The sequence below is a fragment of the Grammomys surdaster genome, unplaced genomic scaffold, assembly GCF_004785775.1.
Source record: "Grammomys surdaster isolate TR1022 unplaced genomic scaffold, NIH_TR_1.0 168, whole genome shotgun sequence".
Classification (NCBI taxonomy): domain Eukaryota; kingdom Metazoa; phylum Chordata; class Mammalia; order Rodentia; family Muridae; genus Grammomys; species Grammomys surdaster.
Window position 1 is genome coordinate 6,011,088 of NW_021604616.1, and position 17,557 is coordinate 6,028,644.

The 17,557-nt window shown below is 41.9% G+C and overlaps 1 protein-coding gene across 2 annotated transcripts in view; it reads right to left on the bottom strand.

Annotated features, from left to right (window-relative positions):
- Ncoa7 (nuclear receptor coactivator 7) overlaps window positions 1-14,176 on the bottom strand; it is a 138,286-nt gene extending 124,110 nt beyond the window's left edge. For both annotated transcript variants that reach the window (XM_028766428.1, XM_028766427.1), the window contains exon 1: window positions 13,670-14,176. The gene's annotated coding sequence lies outside the window, so the exon portion shown is untranslated. The remainder of the gene's footprint in view (window positions 1-13,669) is intronic.
- Between the last annotated feature and the right edge of the window lie 3,381 nt (window positions 14,177-17,557).

Sequence of the window (17,557 nt, forward strand, 5' to 3'; positions counted from 1 at the left end):
AAAAAAAAGAGATGATTCCCAAATAGGAACCAGTGACCCCTGAGATTCAGCATGTCCTCAGAAAGCCACTCACTCAGCAGAACCAGAGTGGATTCCTGTGGAAACATTTACTGTGGACCAAACACCCTGCAGCAGATGTGCAGAGGGAAGGCAACCTCCAGCAGCCTGGCAGCTCAGGAAGGGCTGGGGGCAGTGGCTCATCAAGCATTAAAGATGAAAAATTGCATGCTCTGGTGTTGGCAGATAAAAAGGCGTGCAGAGCACAGAGTGAGCCAATGACTGCCGGGAAGAGGGAGGGTGTCAAGATGACGTCAGTGCTGGGTTATGAAGGAGAAGCAGGAGACAGCAGGGGAATGCACAGGAAGTTGGCTGGAACGAGGATATAGAAGTGGATATCTGGGAACAAGCAGGGCTTGGAGAACACGAGCCATCTATACGGCTGGAGTGCAGTGTTAGGTGGAGAGGATGCTTAGGGATATTAGTATAGTCAACCGCATTGACCTCATTTTCCCATTTCATTAATGAAAACCCTATAGAGAAACTAGGGATACAAGTGGTATATGTCAACATAATAAAGGCTGTTTGCACAAAGCCCATACAGCTACTAAAATGGAGATATACTCAAGGTATTTCCACTAAATCAGAAACATGATAAGGTTTTCCACTCTCTCCATAACTATTCAATATAGAACTTGCAGTTACAGTTAGAAGGGAAAAAAAACCTGATAAAGATCAAGGGGTTATAAATAGGAGGGGAAGAAGTGAAAGTATATTTATTTGTATATGATAGGATAGTATCTATATCCTAAAAATTCTACCTGAGAACTTCTACAGCTGATAAACACTTTCAGAAAAGTAGCAAGATACAAGATTAACACAGAGAAATCAATATGCTTTCTATGTACAAATGACAGACAGAGAAAGAAATTAGGGAAACAACACATTTCACAATAGCCACAAATAATATAAAATATTAGACTGACTCTAACCAAGTAAATGAAAGACTTGTACAATAAAAGTTTCAAGTCACTGAGAAAAGAAATTGAAGATATCACAAGACAGATTTTCCATGCTCATGTACAAGTAGGATTAATATAGTAAAAATGGCCATTCTATCAAAAGCAATCTGTAGCTCTCAGAATAACTAAAACATTCACGGAAGACAAAAGAAAAGAAAAGATGGAGGTATCACCATCTCTGACCTCAAATTGTACTATGAGTTATAGTAACATTAATTTTAAAAAGCATGAAATTGTCATAAAAACAGATACACAGATCAATCGAATCAAATTGAATACCCAGATATAAGTCCATAACCTATGGACATCTTTTTTTTTGATAAAGAAGCCAGAAATACACACTAGAAAATGTGTGTATTAAAATAGAAAATAGAAAAATGTAATCCATAGTTAACCATCTTGTACAAAACAACTCCAAATTGATCAAAGACCTCAACATAAGGCCAAGTACACAGAATCAAACAGAAGAAAAAGTAGGAGACAGTCTTGAACAAGTAGGCACAAAAAAGACATGTTGACCAGAACACCAATAGTATAGGTACTAAGAACAACAGTCAATAAATGAGACCTCATGAAACTGAAAAACTTCTATAAGGCAAAGAACACTGTCATTTGGCCAAAGCAGTAGACTACAAACTGGGAAAAGATTTTACCAACTGTGATAGAGGACTAATATCTAAAATACATAAAGAACCCAGAAAACAACACTGAGAAAAAAAATAACCCAATTAGAAATGAGGTATAGATATGAACAGATATTTCTAAAGAGAAAATACAAATGGCTGAGAAACACTTTTTAAAAGTGTTCAAATCTTTAATCACGAGGAAAAACACTTGGAGATTTCATCTTACACCAACAAAAATGGCCCATATCCATAAAAAAAAAAAAGACAGTTCATGCTGGTAGGGATGTAGAGGGAGAGAAACACTCACTCACCCATTGCTGGAGTGCAAACATGAACAGGCATTATGGAAATCAATGTGGTTACAGTATATGGAAGCATCACCTGTCAGTAAAATGCCATTGGCCTGTTAGCTTAGATAGGGAGGTGATTTCTGGAATAGAGTCAGGAGCAGGAAGGATTTGCCCTGAACTCTGGGGAAGACAGTTGCATGAAGATGAGGTAAGCATCCATGTGGCACTCATAGAATAAGTGGGATAATGAGCTGTGAGCTAGCAGAAATGAGTCAAACTATTATTGGCCTAAGCATTTATTCATATGTAAGAAGTCTCAGCGTCATTATTCCAGGAGCTTGGGTAAGGGTGGAAAAGCCCATGGTTACAGTATTCTCTTTGTGTGGATGTTAACTGTTAAGTCATTGAGAAACAAGTTACTATAACATGAGAGGTAGTAAGAGATTAGGAGGGAGGGAGAGAACTCCATAGGAAGGAGAAATAGAATAGTTATAAATGGGGGGGGTGAGCATATTAGAATGAAAAGATCAAACAAGGAAGAAGGGAGGACGGGAGGGAATGCAGGGAGAAAGAGATAGAAATTAGGGTTATCTGAGGAACCATATGGAAACCTAATACAGTAGAAGCTTCATTAAATGTATACATATATGAAAGGAATCTAAATAAAATTGACCCCAAACTGGCTATTAAATAAAGCTGCCAGTACTGGAAGTAGGTTACATCTACCAAGTTCATGTCCAAAAGGCTCCCATGGGATCTTCCCAAACCACCCAGGTGGCTCTCTTGGGTTGGCCTAGTGAGACAGTAAAGGCCTAGAGCAGAAGACAACTAGACAATTACTAAACAAGAAGTCAAGCTGGTGTCTACACAGAGCCTTCACTCTACTGAACAAGAAGTAGTCAAGCTGGTGTCTACACAGAGCTGGTGTCTTCACTCTACGGATTAGTATTCAGGCTACTAGAAGGTACTCAATACAAACCAAAGGAGAAGGGCAAACACCAACAAGCCCTTTGCTCTAAAAGAATGACCTGACTACAAGACAGGCTGGTTGGTGTAATAGTGGCACAGAGTTTGTGGGAGTAACCAACCAGTATCTGATTTAAGGTTCACTGCACAAGATGGAACCTACACCCAATGCTGCTTTCGTGACAGAAGCTGAGACTATATAGATCATGGTCCCAGAGGAAAACCAATTACTACTCATGACAACAGTCGTTTGTTCACGAGTGTTTGTTTGGAGTGCTATGCACACTGCATACGTCTCCTTCCTGTATGAAGATAGCACACTCCCCAGGAAGCAGCAGAGCTCACACAGCCTGCCTTGTGCACTTTGGGTGATGAGGTGTTGGCCTGCTCTAGATGGCAAAGTGTAAGTTGGGGTGAGCTCAGCATGTTGTTCCATAAAACAAAGCCTAACACACAGAGCATCTATAGCAAAGGCAGGAAAATGACCTCTTTTTGAAGCCCAGGGTAGGATAAAGAGTGTGTTCTACATATGCCTAGGCTGAATCAAGCAAGAAGATCCTGGCGAAAGTAAGCAAGGAACAGCCCAACAAGCAGTTAGCTGTAGGAGGAGAACTACAGTTTGAAATAAGCACAGTTTGAAACTGAACCAGCATTATGAAGTACTCTGATGTGGGAGAAAAACAAATTTAGCTATAATTTTCAAAAATCTGGGTCACGAAACAAGCATTTGGTGAATACCTTTTTAAAAAAGGTTTATTCCTTGCAAAGTTACTCCACAGAAAGGTCTCTGTAGAATCCTGTATAAAATTATCTGTGGTAGACTGGATCATTCAGTTATGTACCTCCCAATCCGTCATGCTTGCTACGCAATGCTTGTTTTTTACACTAGTACAGGGTTTGTGTTCTCTCTCTCTCTCTCTCTCTCTCTCTCTCTCTCTCTCTCTCTCTCTCTCTCTCTCTCTCTCTGTTTTGATAAGATATTCTGACACAAGAAACTTAAGGGAGGAGCAGTTTGTTTGGGCTCATAGTTCTGGGCTCCGGTCCATTTCCAAGACACCAGTGTCTGGAGGCAGCTGGCCATATTGCATCCATGGTCATGAGCAGAGACTGTTCCTCCCTTTCATTCAGTCCAGCGCCCAACACTTAAAATGGTGCTTCCCACATTCAGGGTGTATCTTCCTAACTCAATTAACCCACAGGCCAACCTAGTCCCCCAATGAGATTTCCTTCCCAGGCAGGTGTAGATTTTGCCACACTGACAATACTCACCAAATTTATCATGTGATATCTGACTGGCAGAACAAACTGTGAGCACTAATAAAGATACTTATTCTGACCCAGAGCACCAAGTCTGGTGAGTCGCTGCTCTCTACCTAATGAAGCAACTTTGGGTGGCTGCTGTTCCTTCTTCAGCTTTAGGACATGAAGAACAGACCTGGTCCTCAGCTCTGCCAAGCTCAGCAGAGATCAGCCAAACCGCAGTCAACCTGCAGGCTGATCATTGTGACATAAATACTTGTCGATCTAAAGCCATTGAGGTTTGGAAGCTGTTGTGAGGCAGTTTCAAAACCCAAAGCCCAGAATGCCTTCAGGAACATCCTGACCCACATATGGAGTTTCATCAGAAAGACCAAAAATCACACAAAATGTTACTGTGTTTATATAGATTTCCAGCCATCCCTGAGATATTAGAACTCACAAAGAGAAGTAGCCAAATAACACAAACATCCAAGGGCCATTCTTTTCTTCCAGTTGTCCGACACACCCAATTTACATAGCTACTGAATATTCACTGAGAAGACAGCAGTTGATACCTTGTGTAGTCTTGGTATATTTGCCCAACAACTTTTATATTCCTCAATGTTATCAGTAGAACATAATCACCACAAACCCACAGACTGAAATCCCAATCTTCAATCCCTCAGACAGGGCTTTAATTTGGAAAGTAGGCCACTAAAAATGCAATTAGTTAAGATTAGGTCACTCTTCAGTGTGTGGAGCTCTGATCTTTATAAATGACCATGCATTAAATCACAGGGAGAGAATGCTAGGTAAAGACAGGGCAGAGCTTAGAGTAATATGGCTGCAAGCTAAGGAAGGGCATGGGCCACCAGCAAGTGACCAGAAGCAGAAGCAGCAAAGAGAGATTTCTCTGCAAGTGTCACAGGGGATGTGTCCTCGCTGATAGACAGATTGGAGGACATATGCCTTCAGAACTGGGAGTAAATACATTTCTGTGTTTTGTAGATACTGTATTTTATTTATACTCAGTACTTTGCCTACATGTATGCCTGTGCACCATGTTCTCTGTGTTCCCACAGGTCGGAAGAGGCTGTCAGATCTCCTAGAATTGGAGTTACAGTTTTGAGCCTTGATCTGGGTGTTGGGATTTGAACTTGCAAGAGCAACAAGAGCCCTTAACCCACTGAGTCATCTCTCCAGCCTCTATATTTGTTGTTTTAAGCCACCCTGTTTGTAGTACATTGTCACTACAAACCTAACATGAAAATATGCTGATTTTAAATGACTTTTCTATATCATCACTATTCCAAAGGCAGGTTGTTGCAAAACTTTACTTTCCCATCAAGACTACTACAGTGCTGTCTCTCATCATTTAAAGAAAACAGAAGAATGCCATTTAGGGAACTGGCAAATCCTACACTGAGTAACAAGAGGCATTCATCCAGTCAACACAAGTAATCAGAAGATAAGTGCATAAAAACTCACCTGATTATTAAGAAACCATTTCAACATAAGAGTTTAATGTAGTCTTAGAATACGTGACTGTGTATTATGCCCCACACATCATACCTTAGCAATTTTCAATGAACAAAATCACACTGCCCGTTTCCTAGTGCACCCTTGCATGATGTGGCATTTTCTACTTCCTTCTTCTACACTCTTTTCAACCAGACTGTGAATCCTGAACAGGCACGGACTGTTTTCGTGCCGTGCAGTATAAGACAGGTTTACACACTAGGGTGGTATGCATGATAATGGCCCCTAGAGGTTCACATATATGAAGGCTTGGTCCCACTTGATCAAACTGTTTGGGAAGGATTAGGGATGGGGCCCCAGTGGAGGAGATGTGTCACTGGAGGTGGGCTTTGAGGTTTCAAAAAGTAAATGCAATCCCCACTTCGTTCTCCCTGGTGAGCTCCTGCCTGTGGATCAGGTTGTGAGCTCTCGGCTACTGCTCCAGCACCATGCCTGCTACCGTGCTCGCCACCGTGATGATAATAAGCCCTAATAAACTCTTTTATACATTGTTTTGGTTGTGGTATCCCTTCAAACCAATGGAAAACTAAGATATACAGGGCATGCATCACAACTTCTAGCTGGAACTGGACACAGAATTTTAAAAAATTTTTAATTACCTAAAATTGAGGGGGGGGGAAGGTATGTACTCTCGAGACAGGCACCTCAGGCCAGTATACAGTGTGATCACTTGGAACTGTAGTTACAAGTGGTCGTGAGAAGTCTGACATGGCTGCTAGGAACCCAGTGTAGGTGCTCTGTAAGAACAGCAAGGACTTTTAACCACTGAGCCAACTCTCCAGCCTCAAATAGATTCTGACATTGTCAAACAACAGAAACCAACCATAGTTAATAGACTAGTGTCTGTCTAGATCTATTCAGATCTGTACTTAAGCATATCCCACATCAGCAGAAGTATCTGAGTTTAAAAACCTGTTTTCAGCAAATGACAGCAAAACCCATGTCTTGTTCACTATATATACCTTATATGATATATAAACCAGAAATCAAAGATGATAAAGCCATTCTAAATGTTTCTTCCCGCAGCTGATAAGGTATGTGAGCCCCAGTTTAGAACCACTGGTAGAGATTATATGAGCAGTTATATAAAACACTTCCTGGGATTTTCATCCTTTCCAGAAAATATGAGATCTACAAACCTCTAATAAATGTATAAACCTTAAATATGTCCTGTGACAGGTTCATGAAAGCACATCAAACAAGCAATGTTTTATAGATAACAACTAGGATTCGTTAGTAATTACTGGACCACTATAGTAAGTACACTGCCAACTAGGCTATCCTCTGGCACTGAACAGTTCTGGTTTTAGATCTGTGAAAGGAAAATCTAGATCAAATTTTCAAGCCATTAACCTAAGACTAAGAGAACCAAAAGACAGAATATTCTAATCTTGAAAATGAGAAGCATGTACAAAGCAGATGAATGAACCCAAAACTCATCAGTCACTCTCAAAAACATCAGCCACAGAGCAGAGTAGTTCTTGTGCTCTGTGTGTCTGTGAGTAATGCTGTGCTAAAACAAACCTGAAAGCCACAGAGTAATGCAGGAGAGGTAATCCCTGTACGCTTACTGTAAGGACAATTAGGACAATTAGGGAATAAAGCGTTCCAGCACTTCGTTCCCTTAGAATGGGTAGCCTAGGTGGTGTTTGTGAAATACCAGCCTAATGCAGATGACTGATCACAAAAATCTGTTCACTTGTTCTATTTTTCCAGAGAGGTCAGCCATTGAGCTCACTGGTAGAACACTTGAGGTTTTGTGTTTCATCTCTAGAACAGCAACACAAGCAGAGACAGACAGAGGTGTGCGTCCATGCATATGCATACACACACATACACACACACACACCCCACAACCTTAGGACAGGTCTATACACAAACCAAGCAAGTTAAGTACAAGAAAATCCCAGCAGATTGTGTGTGGGTGAAGATCCTGAGGAAGTGAAATTACAGTAGCTATGAAAAGAAGAGAAACTAAAACATGCCCAACTGAATATACAATCTGTAAAGACAAGGCAAGGATACAGAAGTTCTATGATATATGTTTTGTAGTATTTGATAATCATTATTGCAAAACACAAACAACAAATAAAATGTGGGAAAAATATAAATCACTTATGCTCTGATCAAATAGAAAAAAAACCCCACTTTAATATTTTATCCTGTTTTGGGCTGCTATACCGTAAAATCAAATTAGGGTCTCTTCTCTTGATACCTCTACTGTCCCTACCCATGCCTCCCAAAGAAACTGGGCTCACCACTGAACACACACAATCTGATACTTGATTCAATTATTATGATGATCTCCCACAACCATGATTTTGATGAGTAAGTATATATGCACTGTCATTTTTGAAAAAAAGGTTTTCACTGTTGGATTTTTCTCAGCTTTTCATAATACGATAACAGCTAACAGAATTGCTTACTGTGCACCAGGCAGCCTTCCCGATACTTTATATAAATGATCTAATGTTCTAAGTGACATAGGAGGCTAGATACTATTATTATCTTCATCTGACAGATAACTGAGAAACTAACCTGCCTCAGTTCACAAGGGCGGTAACCAACAGGAGGATGACCTTTATGTCACTTGCTGTAGCAGCCGCTCTTACCTCATTGAGCATGCCACCGGCCCCATTATCACCATCCTGTGCACTCACAAGAGAATCACTGGCCCTGAGAAATTCTAAGACTCAACTGTCTTCAACCTAATGGATAGCAACACACTCTCTTGCCTTCTGTGTAATATGAAACAATGTTTCCTTTGTCAGCACTGTTTCTGACTTTTATAATCTGATTACAAATAAACTCAATCCTTTGATGCAATAAAGTCAATGTTTGCTCACATCTTAGCTATTTTAAATTCCAATCTGTAAATTTTTCATTTTTCTTCCCAACTATATGTTTTTTTAAAGTTAAGACATTTTAAATTGAAATTTGCAATGTGACTCGAAATATCAAAGCATGTTGCTAGCTATGTTTCAGTGCGACTTAATAGATGGGCACTCCTTGGGGAAATCATCACAGCTCAGGTGGAAATCCCTAACAACACAGAACTGAGCAGGTTCTCCAACAGAGAGAGTAATAGCCTGAACTGTGGATTCACCATGAAGTAGACGCTACATCCATTCAGGCTCAAGAGTATTTGTCTCAGGCCCTTGGAGCACTCTTGGTACCTTCTATTAACAAGTTTGGAAAAACAAATCTGTAAATCTGATGTTTGCAACATGAGGTCAGAATTACAGAGGTTAACAAGGAGACTTGGAATGAGCACAAACTGCAGAATTCTTCTGCATTCTTCCTGTGCCACACCGAGCACAAGAATTTGCTTGTGATAATAATCTACCAGCCAGAAATTTCACACAAACAGGGCTAAACACTGTTAATAAGTCACGAAAGCCATCACCCCAGTCAGGGCATTTTGTAATAAACTGAGTGCCTGGCATACCCTCTAGGTTACTGTTTAAAATGTCTCACTCACACACTCACATAAGTTAAGTTTTATGATGGGCTTTTTTCTGGATAGTCCATGCCGTCTATTGTGGGCAATGTTGAATACGTTCGACTTCCAAAGGGTCCCTTTCTTCTTTTTAAAGCTCTAAATTTCATGACACTCTCTTTGGAACATTAGCGCCTTTTCATAGCAATCCTAGAGAAAAGCCTCCCTTTGGAGACAAAACATGGAGCGATCACGATGAATACAAAAGTTATTTTTAAAGAGTATCAATACAATACTTGATGAGGAGTTATTAATTAAGCCATGATTACTAAACATGATAAGGACATGCATTAGGTGGTGGTTGGGTGGTGTCTTAGGGTTTCTATTCCTGCACAAACATCATGACCAAGAAGCAAGTTGGGGAGGAAAGGGTTTATTTAGCTTACACTTCCACATTGCTGTTCATCACCAAAGGAAGTCAGGACTGGAACTCAAGCAGGTCAGGAAGCAGGAGCTGATGCAGAGGCCAAGGAGTGATGTTACTTACTGGCTTGCTTTCCCTGGCTTGCTCAGTTTGCTTTTTCATAGAACCTAAGACTATCAGCCCAGGGATGGCACCACCCACAAGGGGCCCTCTCTCCTTGATCACTAATTGCCTTACAGCTAGATCTCATGGCGGCATTTCCTAAGCTGAGGCTCCTTCCTCTCTGATGATTCTAGCTTATGTCAAGCTGACACACAAAACCAGCCAGTACCTCTCCATACACAAGCTCCAATATATCAAAATTTTAATATTTGTGAAAAACTCACTTAATATAGCCAATTTGAAAAGTGTTCATTAGAAACACCAGGTGTTTGGGCGTCAACTGCAATTCTTTCATTTATTCGGTTTCGTGTTTTATATTTCTCTTCTTGTTCCATTAAGAATGAGTCATCTAAAATAATGCCATTCAATAAAATACAAGAAATATAATTAGATGAGAATCAGAATCAAGAGAAACAGGGTAAAACAGAAGCTAACAGGAAAAAGAGGGAAAGTTAGAAGACTAATAATACTAATCATATGTTTTTTCACATTGTCATTAGAATTTAAGTTGCAAATCTGCCTCGAACTAGTCACCAAGACAGAAAGAGGAACATCTGGTTCTCTATTTGCATAATGGCAATAATACATATTGATTGTTTAGGGGATGGATGGCTTTGGCACCCAGAGCTCAATGGAATGCTCTGCATGGACTTTAATCAGGAGCTGTTGTAAGAACTCTTCCCTTGGTCCCTCTATAAAGTGATCTAGCAGTAGTTTCTTTTCCACAGTCTACTACGTAAATCATTTCCAGTGCAAACAATGGAGGAGATGTCAAGCAGCCAAGAATGCCGAACAAGGAAACCAAGACGCCGCACAGTTTGGAAAGCTCTAGCTAGACTCTCTCTGGTCTAAATAAGAGGAAGACAGGTAGATGTCAAGGCCTTTGTTCAACTGAACCTCTAGAAACCGTTCTTATCAATTAATCGTATCAAATTTATAGACAACCCATATTCTCTTGTGTGTGCAGAAACAAATCCATTTTGTGTACCCAGTGAGGAGGACAACTTTTTCCTTCAACCATGGACTCCCTGTATTCGAAAAGGAAGATTATCCAAATTTACTTCCGTGTGTTTTCCCCATAATACTAATAATCTTGATTCTAGTTATGCGTGAGTTGAGGATTCTGTTTAATTTAAACAGAATATTAGGCGGTGAGAGTTAGAAAACACACATTTAACAAAGAACAGTTTCTAAAATGACAGACACCAGGAGGAAAATGCAGAAAGACTAGATGCAGAAATACAGGCTTAGCATAGCACTACTGTGGTACATGAGGAGGCAGGGCTGTAGCTGGCTCTGGAGGCAAGACTCAACATATGAGTCATCACATCCTAAAGATGCTACACTTCCATTCAGGACACAGCAGACTTTTTTTTTTTTTTTTAATTAGAAGCTGCCTCCTTCTATAACGAGGAAAAAGCTCTCATTTGGTTGACTAATTTCAGAACACACAAGTCATAGAACATTGCTACAGTTCTCAATTTCTACATGTTAAACAAACAAGTAACTGTCCAGAAGTTAAAAGTAAAATGTTTGTAGGAGTTGGTGGTGGGGATGGGGGAACTATAGCTCAGTTGTCAAGACGCTGGCAGAGAACCTGTGTTTAATCCCAAACTCTTACATACTGCCTCACCACAGTTTAGAACTCCAGTCCCAGGAGATCTGATGCCCTCTTCTGCCCTTCACAGGCACTGCATGCACATGGTGCACAGACTCATCTGCAGGCAAGACCCACACATATATAAAAACAACACCAATGAATTACTCAATACCCTTAATGATAAGTAAGATTCTAAAAATGCCCTTATCGTTATTGGGCATGGCAACCTGCTTTGTTTTCATGTATTATAACAAATTGGTTTAATCACACCTTCTCTTCCCACAATATCCTCCAGTCTTCCTACCTTTTACCTACAAGTTTTTCTTCACTCATCTGAAACAATCCAACTAGATTAGAGAAGAAATAGTACTATATTATGATTTACCAGAGTGTGTGAAAATAAGGATTGTGGGTAATATTCTGGGTAGTGAAGAAGAAGATGCATGAACATTGGGGGAGGGAGGAAGGGAAGAAAATGAGGTGTTCCCTGATAAACACATGTGCTAAGGAGAGAGTGACAATAAGCTAATGATGACTTATTACATTATGTGACAGGAAAACAAATGTTAAAACACAAACCTTCACAACGTAAATGGAAAGCAAACAGTTGTCTTTGCATCGAGTTTGGACTTTTCTGTGGATTTTTGTATGTATGTATGGTTTTTGTTTTGTTTCTCTTTTTCTCCTAAACATTTTTAGGCAGAAAAGGTACTGGATCATCCAAAAACCTCAGTTTATAAAGGAAAATAGCTAAAATGTTGTTTCTAAGGCTTAGCATGCTGCTCAAACAGGATCTGGTCCCTAGCATCAAAAATAAATAAATAAATAAATAAATAAATAAATAAATAAATCTGTATCTATACGATATGTGTGAGGTCACTTTGGAACTATAGACATTTTTAAATGTTCTGTTTTTATCTTTAGCTTTAACCACACATATATAATAAGCCACAGCTCAACTTTAAAACAGGTTACCTGTCACTTATTAACCAGATCACTGTTCCTTCTGAAATAACTTAAGAATTTTCTTTAAACATAAATTCTGCCTTCTAAATTGTTTTCGAAAGTGAAATTGAAACGGTATCAATCGCTATAAGTGGGCACGAAGTGCACCTAAACAGACAACTACCTTCCTTGCTGCTGACGACAGAAATGTCAATGAAAAATAGCCAAGTTCGCCTGTTTATAGAAAGAAGCGATTTTTAAAAATACAGTTAATAGCACTAGCAATAACAACAAACATACACTATAATTTTAAATGGTTGGGTTATATACAACATATACCTTGAAATACAATTTCATTCATTCAACAAATAACCAATAAACAGCTATAGGGCATTCAATACTAACAAATTACAGCATGGGAAGAGGAGGGGGAGGAGGAACTGGTAATGATGGTGATTCTGTCCTCTTAGTAGTTATATTGATTCAGTTTGCCAAAATCGCTAATTTGAAATAGCACTTACAAAATTGGAGCTTACAATGGTCCATTTTTTTTTCAAAATTCTAAACCTTATTGCTTAACGCAAAATCCAAAACGGCAGCCTGAGAGGAAACAATTTTACTAAAAAGCCCCAATGTATGAATTTTACTTCAAGAAGAGGGAAAAAAAGACTCAACTCTCAGAAAGGTAAGGGTCAGCTCAGAGTTGGAAGTGGGGCTAGAGACAAGGCTGCCTCTGCCGGCTAACAGGCGCATCTTTCATAGTCTCAACTCCCGACACCTGTATCAAACTTGCAGCTCTCAAACCCATCGGCTCCCTCCAGCTTTATCCTAAGAGAACACGCCAGCCTCATCCATCACCTAGGTAATCTTATTTCTAGAAAGACTTTCCTTAAACTGGCACCCAAAATGTTAAAGTGTTTTTATCTTTGACTTTATATATTACTCGGCTAGCTGTAAATTACACAAAAATCCACAACCACTCCTAAATGCCTCTAAAACAACAACCGTGGTCGTCTACATTTTAGCAAAAGGGACAGGAAGAACGCTTTTGCTGATCCTGCTTTTTAAAAATGCAAAGACACGGTCTACTTGAGCTCGTGAAAAAAGCAACAGTCTCCTCCTCGCAAAGAAGCCCCGCGCCAACCTATTCTTCTGAGCTCCCCCAGCCCCCAATCGAGGGGCCCCAGATCGTTGGCCAGGAGGGTCCAGCGCCCCTGCGCCCGGGCTCGGCCTCGAACGTTCCAAGCAGAGCGTTTCGGGTCCCCCGGGGGCTGCGCCCAGCGCCATTAGCACACCTCCGAGCGCTGGCAGCCCCGGGGAGAGGCAAGTTTGGCTGCTGCTGGCCGCGGCTCCGGTTCTTCCTGGCCGCAGCATCAGCAGCCGGTAGCCTCCACGGCCTGGCCCCGCCTCGGTCACCTACCTACTGGGCGGGGGCGCGGGCTCCGCAGGTCGGGGCGAAGTGGCTCAGGCGCTCGCATTTCTGGGAGCCATGGCCTCTGCCGCTTGGCGCTGGGGAGCGCATCCTCCGGGATGGGAGGAGGGAGAGGACGGAGGCGGGTGGGGGAGAGGATCGCCCGGCGAGGAGGAGCCAAGGCAGGCTGCAGGAGCCGCGGGGTGCGCTCCTGAGAGGTTCCGGAGTGCCGATCTGGCCCGAGCAGCCGCCGCCGGGATGCTCGAGGCCTCGCCCAGGTGCCTGCAGCGGCACCCACGGTCAGGGCACCGGGCGCGCACGGGGCGGAAGGCGGGGAGCTGCGGTGGCGCGACGCCCGCCCGGCGCCCGCCTCTAGCTCCGCCCGAGCTGGGGCGTGCGCTGCGCTCGTCTGCTGCGGCAGGGACTCGGGAGCTCAGCGGCCCGCCTTAGCGGTTCGGGCTGCAGCTGCGGCATCTTGCCTCCCCGGTGCGACCTCGGAGCCGCAGGCTGGAAGCCCGGTGGTGGCTCCGGCCCCCAACCCTGGGCCCAGAGGCTCCGCCCCAGAGAGCTGCGCGCGCGGCCTCCGCAGGCCCCGGCCCTTTGTGACGCTGCCCCGGGGCGACGGTCAGGCTGTCTGTGAACCGGGAACGGTCTGCTTACCTGGCCCCTAATCTCATCCCTTCTAGCTGGCTACTGGTTGGATCTCGAAGGGAAGTTAGCGCTTATGGGCACAGCTGGAATGGAGTCTTAAAGTCCCCTTTCTTTCCCTTCCAGCTCTAGGACCATAAATTCATCCTCTGTCTTTTCCGGCAAAGAAAAAAAAAAAACAATTGCCTTTGGCAAAGGGGCCCACCTTCCCCCTCTCCTGTCCCCGATACAACATTCAATAAGCTGACGAACTGTAATCGTTATAGCCCAGGCAATGCAATGTAGCAGTTGAGCAGTCCAGGCAGCTTTTGGCTGAGGTTGGAGAGCAGCTCAGTGGGAAGGTTTTTCCATGAGCTCAGGGGCCTGTGCCTGTGAGCTTCCAACCGGTATTGGATGCTATCACTGCAGGATGACTTGGAAGATCTGATCGTGGAGATCACTCTTAAATACGGGAAGAAAAAAAAAATGTGTGTGTGTGCATGACTGGTATGGTCCAAGCCATCAACACACAGTACACAGAGGCCTCCCAGGTTGCTGCTGTTTCTTGGTACTGCCAGTCTCTGGAGGGTGGGGCAAAACACTGAACAGTCGTGACTTTGAGATTTCAGCAGCAGGTGATGTTACATGGCCATGCAAATATGGAATTACTTCCTGGTTTTGCACTGACCACCTGTAAATTCTGACATCAGGTTTACATATTTATGCTTTGAGTAGGAGAGACTTCTTTCCGTGTTCTTTAGACACCTTTTGGTAAATGATCTAGCCTTTAGCTAAATGGTCTCCTAAAATATAAAGACATGATTCTATTTGTATCAGAAGAAGAACAGGGCTTGAAGTCCCCAGAAAAATGGTGACGTTCTCACAATTCTTTGATAAGTGCTTTTATGATTTTGAAATCTAAGATGAATAAAAAATAAATCTGAGAAAACACACACACACTGAAAGGTGACATAGCCCTGTAATCCCAGCTCTTGGGAGGCAGAGTTAGGAAGATAAGGAGTTCAAGGCCAACCTCAACTACTAACCTAGGCTATATGACACCCTGTTTCAAAAAGTAAAATAAAAATTTTTAAAGAAAGGAAAAATCATGTCAAGTCCAAGTTTCGATGATAAGGTAGCTAAGCTTTTTGCAGGGAGACGGGTATCACCTAGGAGGTCAGGGTGGAACAGTGTCTGAGCTGTATTGTTGAGTGGGCCGAGAGGCACATGTTCTGAGAATGTTCTGAGAGTGTTCTGAGAATGGCGATGAATCTCAAGCTCCAATTCAGAATGACCTAGTTCCGGGAAGGAAGACATACATAGTGCTGTTATGAAAAACATCTTGAAATCACTCAGGACAAGAGCTTTGCTATTTGCTTAACGAAGTGCATCAGCCTTGAGTGCAGGCTCTGCAGGAACTATTCACTGAGCTGCAAGTACTATTTCTCAGCCTTTAACTCCATCAGCACTCTTTTGTGCCTGTGAACCCAAGGTTCTGTCCAGAAATAAAATAAGCCCTGATTTCTTTTCTCTTAGGCAAAAGTATAACTGAGTATGTGTTTAAAGTGGTGTCTTGCCGATGGAGTGAATGATCCTGAGCTTTTCCAAAGCAATGGCAAATGATGTCACTGTCTTCATTAGCTCTCCTGGGATTACATGATGGATCACATACTAATTACAACTTGTCACTACAGTGAAAGGCTGAACAGAATAGGGAGTTGTGCTCCCATGGTTGGGGGTGGGGTGCTTCTAGTTTAAAGATTCTTTGGTCATTCTTTTTTGTTACTGAGGATTGACTGATTCACCTGAGTCATGTCTTCACACAGAAATCAGAATTAACATTATCTACGTCTGTCTTATCCTGTATAGTACCCATCAGTCAAATGTGATCATTCAAACGTAATGAAATACAGTTGTTATGATTTTCAGTCTGTTACTCATACATTAAACTCTAAAGAGTCAAATAAAACCTCTGGACAACTCGGGACACAACATTTTCTTATTACAGGAAATTCTTCTGGAATGCTTGCCAGATTTCAATGGGTAGAGAAGAGATACAGAAAGAATTGGGAGTAATTTGGGTGCAGCTAGATAAAATACTGTTAGAATATATTCTTAAGGACATGAGAGTCCTTAAGAATTCACAGATTGCCTTTGGACTACAAGCTTCAACGTGTGCTGGCCTTGGATAAATTTCTAACTCTCCGAAGCTTTTATCTTCAAAGGTGGGATGATGGCAGCACCATCTTCATAGTGTAGATATAGGGAATGAAGTAATTCACAAAGAGTATATAGAGTGTAGAATGAGTAATCAATAGAGGTCAGCTATTATTATAATAGCATATGTTAGGGTCATAATGGTTTTCTTTTAAAAAATGTATCCTTGAACTGGGCACTATGGTCCATTTCTGTAATGCCAGCATTTAGGGAGGTAGAGACAGGAGGATTGCCCGTCTCAGGCCAGCCTGTGCTACATAGCAAAATCCTATCTCTAATTAGTAAAGTAATTAAACAAAACAGTCTCCATAGCATCTCTCACTGTACCTGGCTAGTGGGAAGTGCTTGGTAAGTGATGCCCTGTTGAGGCTTGAAGCCTGTGGTAAATATGAAGACTAGCTCTTCTTCCTCAGATAAAGGGGACAAGTCAGGGTGCAGCAGTTTAAGTGCACTAGACATGTTCTTTCTTCTGTGGCAAATAATCCGTATATACTGAGACTTTACATAGAAAGAGAGGTGGGGATTGCTTTGAGCAGAAAAGAGAGAAGGGAGTAGTGAATCACTTCATTTGCTCTGGTCTTCTTGTCTTCATGAAGTGCGAACTAAGCCAGTGGGAGGCACCTGGATCTCTGTGTTCTTCAGAGTAATTTTCTAGAGGGCTTGGGTGTGCTTAGAGAGCATCAGTGACAGTATACAAATAGTATCGTTTTTACTTGTCCAGAGATAATTCTGCACTGAAGAATATGGCTAGTGTTTGTTTTAAAATGCAGTATTGGCCATGTCTCATGGAACTGGAATTTTAAGAATATTGGTAAATATGGCTCTTAACCATTTGCTGATAAAGGTCCCTGATTAAGTAATGAGCTTAGGAGTCTGGGAAGATGGGTCAGTTAGTAGTGTTTGTTATACAACCCGAGTCAACTCCTCGGTGCTCACAGAAAAGCTAGGGGGCTCAAATAATAAGGTGGATCATAATATAGGGATATACCAGGAGTCCTCCTCTGCCCTACACACACACACACACACACACACACACACACACACACACACACA